The sequence below is a fragment of the Symphalangus syndactylus genome, chromosome 1 (assembly GCF_028878055.3).
Source record: "Symphalangus syndactylus isolate Jambi chromosome 1, NHGRI_mSymSyn1-v2.1_pri, whole genome shotgun sequence".
In the NCBI taxonomy this organism is placed as follows: domain Eukaryota; kingdom Metazoa; phylum Chordata; class Mammalia; order Primates; family Hylobatidae; genus Symphalangus; species Symphalangus syndactylus.
In genome coordinates this window covers 51543726-51557773 of record NC_072423.2, presented here as the reverse complement: position 1 = coordinate 51557773, position 14048 = coordinate 51543726, and the positions used below count along the sequence as shown (strand labels likewise).

Genomic DNA, 14048 nt, shown 5'->3' with positions numbered 1-14048 from the left:
GCTGAGGTTGATGGCTTCCAGCTTCATCCATGGCCCTGCAAAGGACATCATCTCATTCTTTTTTATGGCTGCTTAATATTCCATGGTGTATATGTACCACATTTTCTTTATCCATTTTCATTGACGGGCATTTGGGTTGGTTTCATCTCTTTGCTATTGAAATAGTGCTGCAATAAACATACATGTGCATGTGTCTTTATAGTAGAATGATTTATATTCCTTTGGGTACATACCCAGTAACGGGATTGCTTGGTCAAATGCTATTTTTGGTTCTAGATCCCTAAGGAATCACCACACTATCCTGCTCTATGGTTGAACTAATTTACATTCCCACCAACAGTGAAAAAGCGTTCCCACTTCTCCACAGCCTCGCCAGCATCTATTGTTCCTTGACTTTTTAATAATCACCATCCTAACCGGAGTGAGATGCTATCTCCTTGTGGTTTTGATTTGCATTTCTCTAAGGATCAGTGATGATGAGCTTTTTTTCATGTTTGTTGGCCACATAAATGTCTTCTTTTGAGAAGTGTCTATTCATATCCTTTGCCCACTTTTTTTTTTTTTTTTTTTTTTTTCCTGAGATGGAGTTTCGCTCTTGTTGCCCAGGCTGGAGTGCAATGGTGCAGTGTCGGCTCACTGCAACCTCCGCCTCCCAGGTTCAGGTGATTCTCCTGCCTCAGCCTCCTGAGGGTAGCTGGGATTATGGGCACATGCCACCACACCCGGATACTTTTTGTATTTTTAGTAGAGACAGGGTTTTGCCATGTCGGCCAGGCTGTTCTTGAATTCCTGACCTTAGGTGATCTGCCTGCCTCAGCCTCCCAAAGTGCTGGGATTACTTTTTGATGGTTTTTTGTTTTGTTTTGTTTTGTTTTTGTAAATTTAAGTTCATTGTAGATTCAGATATTAGACCTTTGTCAGATGGGTAGATTGCAAAAATTTTCTCCCATTCTGTAGGTTGCCTGTTCACTCTGATGCTAGTTTCTTTTGCTGTACAAAAACTCTTTAGTTTAATTAGATCCCATTTGTGAATTTTGGCTTTTGTTGCAATTGCTTTTGGTGTTTTTGTCATGAAGTCTTCACCCATGCCTATGTCCTGAATGGTATTTCCTAGGTTTTCTTCTAGGGTTTTTATGGTTTTGGGTTTTACATTTAAGTCTTTAATCCATCTTGAGTTAATTTTTGTAGAAGGTGTAAGGAAGGGGTTCAATTTCAGTTTTCTGCATATGGCTAGCCAGTTTTCCCAGAACCATTTATTAAATAGGGAATCCTTTCCCCATTGCTTGTTTTTGTCAGGTTTGTCAAAGATCAAATAGTTGCAGATGTGTGGTGTTATTTCTGAGGTCTCTGTTCTGTTCCATTGGTCTATATCTCTGTTTTTTTTACCAGTACCGTGCTGTTTTGGTTACTGTAACCTTGTAGTATAGTTTGAAGTCAGGTAGGGTGATGCCTCCAGCTTTGTTCTTTTTGGTTAGGATTATGTTGGCTATACAGATCTTTTTTGGTTCCATATGAAATTTAAAGTAGATTTTCTAATTCTGTGAAGAATGTCAATGGTAGTTTGATGGAAATAGCATTGAATCTCTAAATTACTTTAGCAATATGGCCATTTTCACGATATTGATTCTTCCTATCCATGAGGATGGAATGTTTTTCCATTTGTTTGTGTCCTCTCTTATTTCCTTGAGCAGTGGTTTGTAGTTCTCCTTGAAGATGTCCTTCATATCCCTTGTAAGCTGTATTCCTAGGTATCTTATTCTCTTTGTAGCATTTGTGAACAGGAGTTGATTCATGATTTGACTCTCTGCTTGTCTACTGTTGGTGTATAGGAATGCTTGTGATTTTTGCACATTGATTTTGTATCCTGAGACTGTGCTGAAGTTGTTTATTAGCTTAAGAAGTTTTGGGGCTGAGACGATGGGTTTTCTAAATATGGAATCATGTCTTCTGCAAACAGAGACAATTTACAATTTGACTTCCTCTCTTCCTATTTGAATACCCTTTATTTCTTTCTCTTGCCTGATTGCCTTGGCCAGAACTTCCAATATTTTGTTGAATAGGAGTGGTGAGAGAGGGCATCCTTGTCTTGTGCCAGGGGATTCAAAGGGAATGCTTCCAGCTTTTGCCCATTCAGTATGATATTAGTTATGGGTTTATCATAAATAGCTTTTATTATTTTGAGATATGTTCCATCAATACATAGATTATTGAGAGTTTTTAACATGAAGGGATATTGAATTTTATCGAAGGCCTTTTCTGCACCATTGAGGTAATCATGTGGTTTTTGTCATTGGTTCTGTTTATGTGATGGATTACGTTTATTGATTTGCATTATGTTGAACCAGCCTTGCATCCCAGGATTGAAGCCGACTTGATCGTGAGGGGTAAGCTTTTGATGTGCTGCTGGATTCCGTTTGCCAGTATTTTACTGAGGATTTTCACATCAGTGTTCATCAGGGATATTGGCCTGAAGTTTCTTTTTTCATTGTGTCTCTGCCAGGTTTTGGTATCAGGATGATGCTGGCCTCATAAAATGAGTTAGGGAGGAATCCTGTCTTTTCAATTGTTTGGAATAGTTTCAGAAGGAATGGTACCAGCTCCTTTTTGTCCCTCTGGTAGAATTTGGCTGTGAATCCGTCTACTCCTGGGCTTTTTTCAGTTGGTAGGCTACTGCCTTAGTTTCAGAACTTGTTATTGGTCTATTCAGCAATTCGACTTCTTCCTGGTTTAGTCTTGGGAGGGTGCGTGTGTCCAGGAATTTATCCATTTCTTCTAGATTTTCTAGTGTGCAGAAGTGTTATAGTATTCTCTGATGGTAGTTTGTATCTCTGTGGGGTCAGTGGTGATATCCCCTTTATCATTTTTTATTGTATCTATTTGATTCTTCTCTCTTATTAGTCTAGCTAGTGGTCTATTTTGTTAATTTTTTCAAAAAACCACCTCCTGGTTTCATTGATTTTTTGGAGGGTTGTTTTTGTTTTTTTGTTTGTTTGTTTATTTGTTTGTCTCTATCTGCTTCAGTTCTGCTCTGATCTTAGTTTTTTTTTTTTTTTTTTTTTTTTGTCTTCTGTTTTGGCTTTGTTTGCTCTTGCTTCCCTAGTTCTTTTAATTGTGATGTTAGGGTGTCGATTTGAGATCTTTCCAGCTTTCTGATGTGGGCATTTAATGCTATAAATTTCCCTCTAAACACTGCTTTAGCTGTGTCCCAGATATTTTGGTACGTGGTGTCTTTGTTCTCGTGGGTTTCAAGAACTGCTTGATTTCTGCCTTAATTTTGTTATTTACCCAGGAATCATTCAGAAGCAGGTTGTTCAATTTCCATGTAGTTGTGTGGTTTTGAGTTTCTTAATCCTGAGTTCTAATTTTATTGCACTGTGGTCTGAGAGACTGTTATGATTTTAGTTCTTTTGCATTTGCTGAGAAGTGTTTTACTTCCAATTATATGGTTGATTTTAGAATAAGGGCCATGTGGCACTGAGAAGAATGTATATTCTTTTGATTTGGGGTGGAGAGTTCTATAGATGTCTGTTAGGTCCACTTGATCCAGAACTGGGTTCAAGTCCTGAATATCCTTGTTAATTTTCTGTCTTGTTGATCTGTCTAATATTAACAGTGGGGTGTTAAAGTCTCCCACTATTATTGTGAGGGAGTCTAAGTCTCTTTGTAGATCTCTAAGAACTTGTTTTATGAATCTGGGTGCTTCTGTATTGGGTGCATATATATTTAAAATAGCTCTTCTTGTTGCATCGATCCCTTAAATGCCCTTCTTTGTCTTTTTTGATCTTTGTTTGTTTAAAGTCTGTTTTATCAGAGACTAGGATTGAAACTCCTGCTTTTTTTTTCTTTTTTTGGCTTTCCATTTGCTTGGTAAATTTTCCTCCATTCCTTTATTTTGAGCCTATGTGTGTCTTTGCATGTGAGATGGGTCTCCTGAACACAGCACACCAATGGTGCTTGACTCTTTTTCCAATTTGCTAACCTGTGTCTTTTAACTGGGGCATTTAGCCCATTTACATTTAAGGTTAATATTGTTATGTGTGAATTTGATCCATCATCATAATGCTAGCTGGTTATTTTGCACACTAGCTGATGCAGTTTCTTCAGTGTCATTGGTCTTTATATTTTGGTGTGTTTTTGCAGTGGCTGGTACCAGTTTTTCCTTTCCATATTTAGTACTTCCTTCAGGAGCTCTTGCAAGGCAGGCCTGGTGGTGATGAAATCCCTTAGCAATTGCTTGTCTGGAAAGGATTTTATTTCTCCTTTGCTTATTGAAGCTTAGTTTGGCTGGATATGAAATTCTGGGTTGAAAATTCTTTTCTTTAACATGTTGAATATTGGCCCCCACTCTCTTCTGGCTTGTAGGGTTTCTGCCGAGAGATCCACTGTTAGTCTGATGGGCTTCCCTTTGTAGGTGACCTGACCTTTCTCTCTGGCTGCCCTTAACATTTTTTCCTTCATTTCGACCTTGGAGAATCTGAGGATTATGTGTCTTGGGGTTGATCTTCTTGTGGAGTATCTTAGTGATGTTCTTTGTCTTTCCTGAATTTGAATGTTGGCCTGTCTTGCTAGATTAGGGAAGTTCTCCTGGATAATATCCTGAAGTGTGTTGGTTCCATTCTCCCTGTCTCTTTCAGGTACCCCAATCAATTGTAGGTTTGGTCTTTTAATGTATTCCGCTATTTCTAGGAGGCTTTGTTCGTTCCTTTTTATTCTTTTTTCTCTAATCTTGTCTGCATGCCTTATTTCAGCAAGGTGGTCTTCAAACTCTGGTATCCTTTCTTCTGCTTGATCGATTCAGCTATTGATATTTGTGTATGCTTCATGAAGTTCTTGTGCTGTGTTTTTCAGCTCCATCAGGTCATTTATGTTTCTCTCTAAACTGGTCATTCTAGTTAGCAGCTTCTGTGATCTTCTATCAAGTTTCTTAGCTTCTTTATATTGGGTCAGAACATGCTGCTTTAGCTCAGCAGTTTGTTATTACCCACCTTCTGAAGCCTACTTCTGTCAATTGGTCCATCTCATCCTCTCTCCAGTTCTGCACCCTTGCTGGAGAGGTGTTGCGATCATTTGGAGGAGAAGAGGCATTCTGGCTTTTGGAATTTTCAGCATTTTTGCGCTGGTTTTTCCTCATCTTCATGGATTTATCTACCTTTGATCTTTGAGGCTGATGACCTTTGGATGGAGTTTTTGTGTGGGCATCCTTTTTGTTGATGTTGATGTTATTGCTTTCTGTTTGTTTGTTTTTCTTCTAACAGTCAAGCCCCTCTTCTGCAGGTGTGCTGCAGTTTGCTAAGATCTACTCCAGAGCCTGTTCTCCTGGGTATCACCAGTGGAGACCGCAGAACAGCAAAAATTGCTGCCTGCTCCTTCCTCTGGAAGCTTCATCCAAGAGGGGCACGGGCCTGATGCCAGCCAGAGCTCTCCTGTATGAGGCATCTGCCAACCCCTGTTGGGAGGTCTCTCCCAGTCAGGAGTCACAGGGGTCAGGAACCCGCTTGAGGAGGCAGTCTGTCTCTTAGCAGAGCTGGTGTGCTGTGTTGAGAGAATCTCCCTTGTCAGGATCAGCTGCTCTCTTCAGAGCCGGCAGGCAGGAAAGGCTAAGTCCACTAAACCTGCGACCACAGCCGCCCCTCCCCCCAGGTGCTCTGCCCCAGAGAGATGAGAGTTTTCGGCTGTAAGCCCCTGACTGGAGCTGCTATATTTCCTGCAGCGATGCCCTGCCCAGTGGGGAGGAATCTAGAGAAGCAGTCTGGCCACAGCCGCTTTGCTGCACTGTGGGGAATTCCATCCAGTCCAAACTTCCCAGTATCCTTAGCACTGTCAGAGGAAAACTACCTACTAAAGCCACAGTAATGGCCATCGCCCCCCTTCCCACCAAACTCAATCATCCCAGTCCGACTCCAGACTGCTGTGCCCACAGTGAGAATTTCAAGCCAGTGGTTCTTAGCTTGCTGGGCTCCATGGGAGTGGGACCCGCTGAGCGAGACCGCTTGGCTCCCTGGCTTCAGCCACCTTTCTAGGGGGGTGGACGGTTGTCCTGTCTCACTGGAGTTCTAGGCGCTGCTGGAGAATGAAAAAATCCTGCAGCTCAGTGCCTGCCCAAACAGCTGCCCAGTTTTGTGCTTGAAACCCAGGGCCCTGGTGGTGTAGACTTAGGAGGGAATCTCCTGATCCGTGGATCGCAAAATTCCGTGAAAAAAGCGTAGTACCCCGGGCAGGTAGCACAGTCCCTCACTGCTTCCCTTGGCTGGGGGAGGGAGGTCTCGGGCTCTGTGCGCTTTCCGGGTGAAGCGACGCCCCACCCTGCTTCTGCAGCTCTCAGTGGGTCACGCCCACTACCTAACTAGTCCCAGTGAGAGGAACTGGGTACCTAGGTTGGAAATGCAGAATCACCCCCGCCTTCTGCATTGGTCTCGCTGGGAGCTGCAGACTGGAGCTGTCCATTTTCAGTTTTTCTTTGGAGAATGGTTTTGACGTATCACAAGATGTTTCCCAGTCATACCTAAGACATCATCACCACAGCACCCAGGGTTTTGTTTAGTTTTACTTTCTCAAAAGTTTGGATACCATTTACTTCTGGATGAGAACCATTCCTTTTAAGCCAAAGATTTAATAGGCACAGAGTGAATGGTTGTGTTTGTCATATCCACAGTAGATATAAAAAGGCTCAAATGTAAGAATTTCTCTCTCCTGAGAAGACAGTGGTAGAAACTGACAGGCATATTGTATCTCCACCATTTTTTAACTAAGCAAAGACTCTACAGTGTGGGTAACTCCTAGTTAAAACACACGATTTTGTTACATAATAGCCAGTTTACATACAACCTAAAAGCAATACTTTGGACCACACAGCTATGCACTCAGCATATAACATTGTGAAATAACTTCATTTAAGTCCTAAAAAGAGAATGATTATCAAAATCCAGCATGCTTCATTGTGATGTTCTGTGACCCAAACTGGTTTCCAAGCTGCTGTGAATATGTCTCCCATTTTCTTGTGTGACTGTCCTGCATTCCACAAAGCCAAAAAAGAAAAAAGTGGATTTATGTATAGAAGTGCCCCCAAACCCAATATGTATGTGCTTGTAGGCCTAAACTTATTATAAGCTTTGGAAAACCTAGAATGAGGGCTCCTGAACAGTTGTAGCTTTCCAAGCTGTGCCAGTATGGGCTTCCGCTCCCTGGTTGACTCCCGTTTTCCATGGGAGTCCTTTTATGTAGTTTTCCTTCTTAAGGAAAGAGAGAGGAGAATAGAAAAGGCAACAATGGTATGAGACGTGGTCCCTCTTGCCTTCAAGATATTTTAAGAATATTCATGTGTCTGGGCCTGGGTGCGGTGGCTCACGCCTGTAATCCCAGCGCTTTGGGAGGCCAAGGCGGGCAAATCACCTGAGGTCAGGAGTTCGAGACCGGCCTGGCCAACATGGTGAAACCCCATCTCTACTAAAAATACAAAAATTAGCCAGGCCTGGTGGCAGGTGCCTGCAATCCCAGCTACTTGGGAGGCTGAGGCAGGAGAATCACTTGAACCAGGGAGGCGGAGGTTGCAGTGAGCTGAGATCGCGCCATCAAACTCTAGCCTGGGGGACAAAAGCGAGACTTCGTCTCAAAAAAAAAAAAAAAGACTATTCATGTGTCCTTCAAGTCACTTGTTGCTGTTTTTAAAACAGCATGCTGAGGGATTTGGTCATATCATTAGCCCAGACATAGCCCGACAAGACCAGCCCTGTGTAATGAGATTGGTTTGAGGTAGGAACTGTACTTGCTTTGTATGATGGGCAAGAGGAGACCCCAGGCTCTGGATAGGAAGCTGAAGGGTGACCAAGGGTGGATGAGGCAGAGGGCCTGCGAAGAGGACTCCACAGAGGCCACACGCAGGACAAGAGCAGCACTGGACTCCAGGCTTCATCCATCGTATGGAGGTCTGTGGTCATTTCGCCCATTCACCTTGCTTCTCTGGAGAACCCAAACCCCGGAAACCACAGAGGGAATCGACTGCTGCTTCACAGGAAGGGCTTCATTCATGGTCACATTTCTTTACTGATAAAGATGGGTATATTGAAGCGTTGACTGCCTCCTCAAGAAGAAACAGGAAGTGATCATTACCAAACAGAGGCTCCCTTTAAATTTAAAATATATAGCCAAGAAAGCGGGTAACACTACCTAAGAAAGACCCCAAATAAATGTTTAAGCTAAAAAAAAGCAGAGGGTTGGGGATAGGGCATGTTTTTGTTTTGTCTTCCAATTTCACTGTTTTTAAAGGCTGAGCACCAACTATGGGCGAAGCACAGGAGCCAAAAGTAACTTTACTCCTAAAATATCATATCATTATCCTTTTTTTTTTTTCTTGCTCTGTCACCCAGGCTGGAGTGCAGTGGCGCCATTTGGGCCCACTGCAACCTCCACCTCCCAGGTTCAAGTGATTCTCCTGCCTCAGCCTCCTGAGTAGCTGGGACTACAGGCGCATGCCATGACACCCAGCTAATTTTTTGTATTTTTCAGTAGAGGCAGGGTTTCACCATGTTGGCCAGGCTGGCCAAAGTGCTGGGATTAGGCATAAGCCATCACGCCCGGCCTCATGTCACGATCTTTAAGTTATTCTAATGGAGCTCTATAGAGAGGGGCATTCTGAATCCATTAAGTTAGGTCTTGCCTTAATCCAAAAAAATAAACGAAAGCTGTCTGCATATTTTTAAGGCAGTATATTACATATAAATGAGGGAATCAGCATGAAGGGAAAGTAAGGCAGGAGGGAAAAGACGAAGGCAGAGGTAAAGTTAGGAGCCTTACACATGCCCTGAGGTCTTCTAGACTTTACTAGGACTAAAGGAGAAAAAATGACCTCTGTGCTTCCTAGTAGCCAACAGAGAGGAAAGTACAACCAGCCCTCCGTATCTGCAGGGTCCACATCCACAGATCAACCATGTTATCAAAAATATTTTAAAATAAATCGAAAATAATACAAATTTTTAAAAAAATACAATATTAGAACTACATGTAGTCCCTGATATACAACGGTTAAACTTACAGTTTTTGGACTTTATGATGAGTTTATCAGGATATTGAATGCATTTTCAACTTATGAAATTTTTGACTTAAAAATGTGTTTATTGAGAAGCAACCCCATTGTGAGAGCATCTGTACTTACTTTTACATTGCATTAGGTATTATAAGTAATCTAGATATGATTTAAAGTACATGGGGGAATGTGTGAGGGTTGTATGCAAATACCATACCAATTTCTATCAGGGACTTGAGCATCCGTGGATTTTGGTAACTGGAGGAGAAGTGTGTGTGGGGGTGGGGTGGCGGAGGAGGGGTCCTGTTTAAACAAATCAGTTACTTGGGAGCACAGATACTTAGCCTAAGAGAAATTTCTTGGTGTTACCTCCTAGGAAGAAATTAAATGATGTAGGGAGCCTGACCTTAACAACGTCTCACAGCAAATACAGTAACACTGTAATAGGACTGCTTCCAACTATCCCTGATGATATAATGCCAAGATGCGGTTCAGTCGAAAGCAATGTACCACGGACTGGAACTGTCTGTGCATGTAAACAGCTCCTGGGAGGTTGGGCTTCATCCCAGGATAAACTAGAATCACAGGGCAGTGATGGGGGCGAGGGGAATGGCACTGCAAGTGCTACTCCCTGCAGCCTAAGTTTAGTAAATACTGAATGGCAGTGTGACCTTGGCAACTACTAGAGGACAGACGCTGAATGCTGCTGATCAACACCCGGTTCTTTTCCCAAATTCCCAACAGTCAGCACATGGAGGGTAGGGGCTGTTCTCAGGCTACAGGCTAAGGAGCCCGGCCAGGCCACAAGCCACAGGCCACCCCAGCCCTGGTGGGTGGGAGGAGGAGGGCCATGGTCCGGGTCACACTTTTCCCCAGAAGCATCATAAGGGTTTGACTTTTGTGAGTCTGTTTTGCGTTTGGTTTTGGTTTTTCAATTATCCTTGGCAATTTACTGATAGGGAAATTTTCAGTGTAGATTATAGATATGAAGCTATTAGCTGTTCCACACTCCTGTAAGCCTTAAAATTGTCCTGGAGAAAGCCCACTGACAGATGGTATGCTTCCTAAGTCAAAATACAAGTGTGTAGGGGAAAAGAGAGTATTTTAATAAAAATCTTCTTATATCTATAAAACCCTTTGCAGGTTGCAAAATGGCTTCAAAGATGATAATTATTAGAGGAGAAAGAGAATAGGCTTTGAAAATTACCTAACTGGATTCCAGTTCCAGCTACACCACTTCTACCTGTGTACTTTTAAATAAATTGCACATAATTTCTGAGCCTCAATTTCCTCATCTGAACATATAGATGATACCTACCTTGCACAGTTGTTTTGAAAAATAAGTGAAGATGGTGTGTATAAAGTACCTTGCACATAGTCGATACTTAATAAATGGTGGCCAGGCGTGGTGGCTCACACCTTAATCCCAGCACTTTGGGAGGCCAAGGTGGACGGATCATTTGAGGTTAGGAGTTTGAGACCAGCCTGGCCGACATGGTGAAACCCCATCTCTACTAAATAAATAATAATACAAAAATTGGCTGGTGTGGTGGCATGCACCTGTAATCCCAGCTACTCAGGAAGCTAAGGCACGAGAATCGAACCCAGGAGGCAGACGTTGCCGAGAGTCAAGATTGCGCCACTGCACTCCAGCCTGGGTGAGAGTGTGAGACTGTCTCCAAAACAAAAGGCTGGGTGCGGTGGCTCACGCTTGTAATCTCAGCATTTTGGGAGGCCGAGGTGGGCAAATCACAAGGTCAGGAGATCGAGACCAGCCTGGCCAATATGGTGAAACCCTGTCTCTACTAAAAATAAAAAAAATTAGCTGGGCGTGATGGTGGGTGCCTGTAATCTCAGCTACTCAGTATGCTGAGGCAGGAGAATTGCTTGAACCCAGGAAGCAGAGGTTGCAGTGAGCCGAGATCGTGCCACTGCACTCCAGCCCACGTGACAGTGTGAGACTCCATCAGAAAGAAAGGGAAGGGAAGGGAAGGGAAGGGAAGGGAAGGGAAGGGAAGGGAAGGGAAGGGAAAAGAAAGGAAGGTTAGCTATTATTACTAATTTTGGCTTCAATAGCAATCCTGTGAGGGAGGTAGTACAGATATATTGATATTATAATAATAATCTTATTAGCCTGATACTAAACATTTCAACACCACCCACTGCTTTCATTGCCCTGTAGCAAGAGCAGTCCTAGGCAGCCATATGTTACGTGGTTCAGAGTGAGCGTCTAACCCAGGGCCAGTTAGTATTTAGGGTTTTCAAGTGACCACATGGTCTGCCTCTCTGATGGCAATTAGATCCTCCCTCTGCTCTCCCCTCCCCTCTCACTTGCACTAAGGATTGAGAACCTTAGCAGTGAATACCAGAGCTTGAAAGGATGCACAGGGAATGAAGCCACGAGGAAGGATCACAGCATGCTGATGTTATATATGAGCAGTTGCTCTGAAGTAGAAAAACGGTGAAAGTGGTCAAAAGAAAAGAAAGACCTGGGCGCGGGGACTCCCACCTGTAATCCCAGCACTTTGGGAGGCTAAGGCAGGAGGATTGCTTGAGGCTAGGAGTCTGAGACCAGCCATGTCAACATAGCAAGACCCTGTTTCTACAAAAAATGTAAAAATTAGCTGGGTGTGGTGACGCACACCTGTAGTCCTAGCTACTTGGGAGGCTGAGGCAGGAGGATGGCTTGAGCACAGGAGATTGAGGCTGCAGTGAGCTATGATTGTGCCAGTACACTTCAGCCTGGGAAGCAGAGCAAGACCCTGTCTCTAAAAAAAGAAAAGGAAAAAGCAAACACTCAGGAAAGAACCGAGGAAGGTTTTAAATACGATTTTCTGGAATCTAGTTGACCAGATTTATAAAGCTCACATTTATGTGTAATTAACATAAGTCAGAGGTAACTTAAATGAGTCACTTCCTTGCAACCTAAGACATTCTCATGAAGTGAGGCTCTTGAAAGGGAATAACTTTCTCAAGTTTATAGAACAGAAGGGACCTTCAAGACAATCCAGTGCCAAGCCCAGCTGAGCACCCAGATGACAGCTAGCATCACCTGCCAGCCCTGTGTGGCAAGAAGCCAACTTGGGAGGGTGGAGCCAAGATGGCCGAATAGGAACAGCTCCGGTCTACAGCTCCCAGCCTGAGCGACACAGAAGACAGGTGATTTCTGCATTTCTGTTTGAGGTACCGGTTTCATCTCACTAGGGAGTGCCAAACAGTGGGTGCAGGACAGTCGGTGAAGCGTACTGTGCGTGAGCCAAAGCAGGGCGAGGCATTGCCTCACTCGGGAAGTGCAAGGGGTCAGGGAGTTCCCTTTCCTAGTCAAAGAAAGGGGTAACAGACGGCACCTGGAATATCGGGTCAGTCCCACCCTAATACCGCGCTTTTCCAACTGGCCTGGAAAACGGCACACTAGGAGATTGTGTCCCACACCTGGCTCAGAGGGTCCTATGCCCACGGAGTCTCGCTGATTGCTAGCACAGCAGTCTGAGATCAAGCTGCAAGGCGGCAGCGAGGCTGGGGGAGGGGCGCCCACCATTGCCCAGGCTTGCTTAGGTAAACAAAGCAGCCAGGAAGCTCGAACTGGGTGGAGCCCACCACAGCTCAAGGAGGCCTGCCTGCCTCTGTAGGCTCCACCTCTGGGGGCAGGGCACAGACAAACAAAAGTCAGTAGGAACCTCCACAGACTTAAATGTCCCTGTCTGACTGACAGCTTTGAAGAGAGTAGTGGTTCTCCCAGCATGCAGCTGGAGATCTGAGAACGGACAGACTGCCTCCTAAAGTGGGTCCCTCACCCCTGAGCAGCCTAACTGGGAGGCACCCCCCCAGTAGGGACAGACTGACACCTCACTCAGCCGGGTACTCCTCTGAGACAAAACTTCCAGAGGAACTATCAGACAGCTGAATTTGTGGTCTCACGAAAATCCGCTGTTCTGCAGCCACCGCTGCTGACACCCAGCCAAACAGGGTCTGGAGTGGACCTCTAGTAAACTCCAACAGACCTGCAGCTGAGGGTCCTGTCTGGTAGAAGGAAAACTAACAAACAGAAAGGACATCCACACCAAAAACCCATCTGTACATCACCATCATCAAAGACCAAAGGTAGATAAAACCACAAAGATGGGGAAAAAACAGAGCAGAAAAACTGGAAACTCTAAAAAGCAGAGCACCTCTCCTCCTCCAAAGGAACACAGTTCCTCACCAGCAACGGAACAAAGCTGGATGGAGGATGACTTTGATGAGTTGAGAGAAGAAGGCTTGCGACGATCAAACTACTCTGAGCTACGGGAGGAAATTCAAAACAATAGCAAAGAAGTTAAAAACTTTGAAAAAAATTAGAAGAATGGATAACTAGAATAACCAATGGAGAGAAGGGCTTAAAGGAGCTGATGGAGCTGAAAGCCAAGTTTCGAGAACTACGCGAAGATTGCAGAAGCCTCAGTAGCAGATGCGATCAACTGGAAGAAAGGGTATCGCTGATGGAAGATGAAATGAATGAAATGAAGAGAGAAGGGAAGTTTAGAGAAAAAAGAATAAAAAGAAATGAACAAAGCCTCCAAGAAATTTGGGACCATGTGAAAAGACCAAATCTACGTCTGATTGGTGTACCTGAAAATGACGGGGAGAATGGAACCAAGTTGGAAAACACTCTGCAAGATATTATCCAGGAGAACTTCCCCAATCTAGCAAGGCAGGCCAACATTCAGATTCAGGAAATACAGAGAACGCCACAAAGATACTCCTCGAGAAGAGCAACTCCAAGACACACAATTGTCAGATTCACCAAAGTTGAAATGAAGGAAAAAATGTTAAGGGCAGCCAGAGAAAAAGGTCGGGTTACCCACAAAGGGAAGCCCATCAGACTAACAGCTGATCTCTCAGCAGAAATTCTACAAGCCAGAAGAGAGTGGGGGCCCATATTCAACATTCTTAAAGAAAAGAATTTTCAACCCAGAATTTCATATCCAGCCAAACTAAGCTTCATTAGTGAAGGAGAAATAAAATACTTTACAGACAAGCAAATGCTGAG

General features: G+C 43.9%; 1 long non-coding RNA gene across 6 annotated transcripts in view; it reads right to left on the bottom strand.

The window, feature by feature from the left end:
• The window catches only part of LOC134736828 (uncharacterized), a 146884-nt gene that overhangs the window by 50138 nt on the left and 82698 nt on the right, over nucleotides 1-14048 (bottom strand). For 2 of the 6 annotated variants that reach the window (XR_010121182.1, XR_010121189.1), the window contains one exon: nucleotides 5579-8077. The exons of 3 other annotated variants lie outside the window; for them this stretch is intronic. This is a non-coding gene — a long non-coding RNA (uncharacterized lncRNA). Of the gene's footprint in view, nucleotides 1-5578; nucleotides 8078-14048 lie in introns of those variants that run through there. One more of the 6 variants, XR_010121186.1, reaches the window with a different exon arrangement.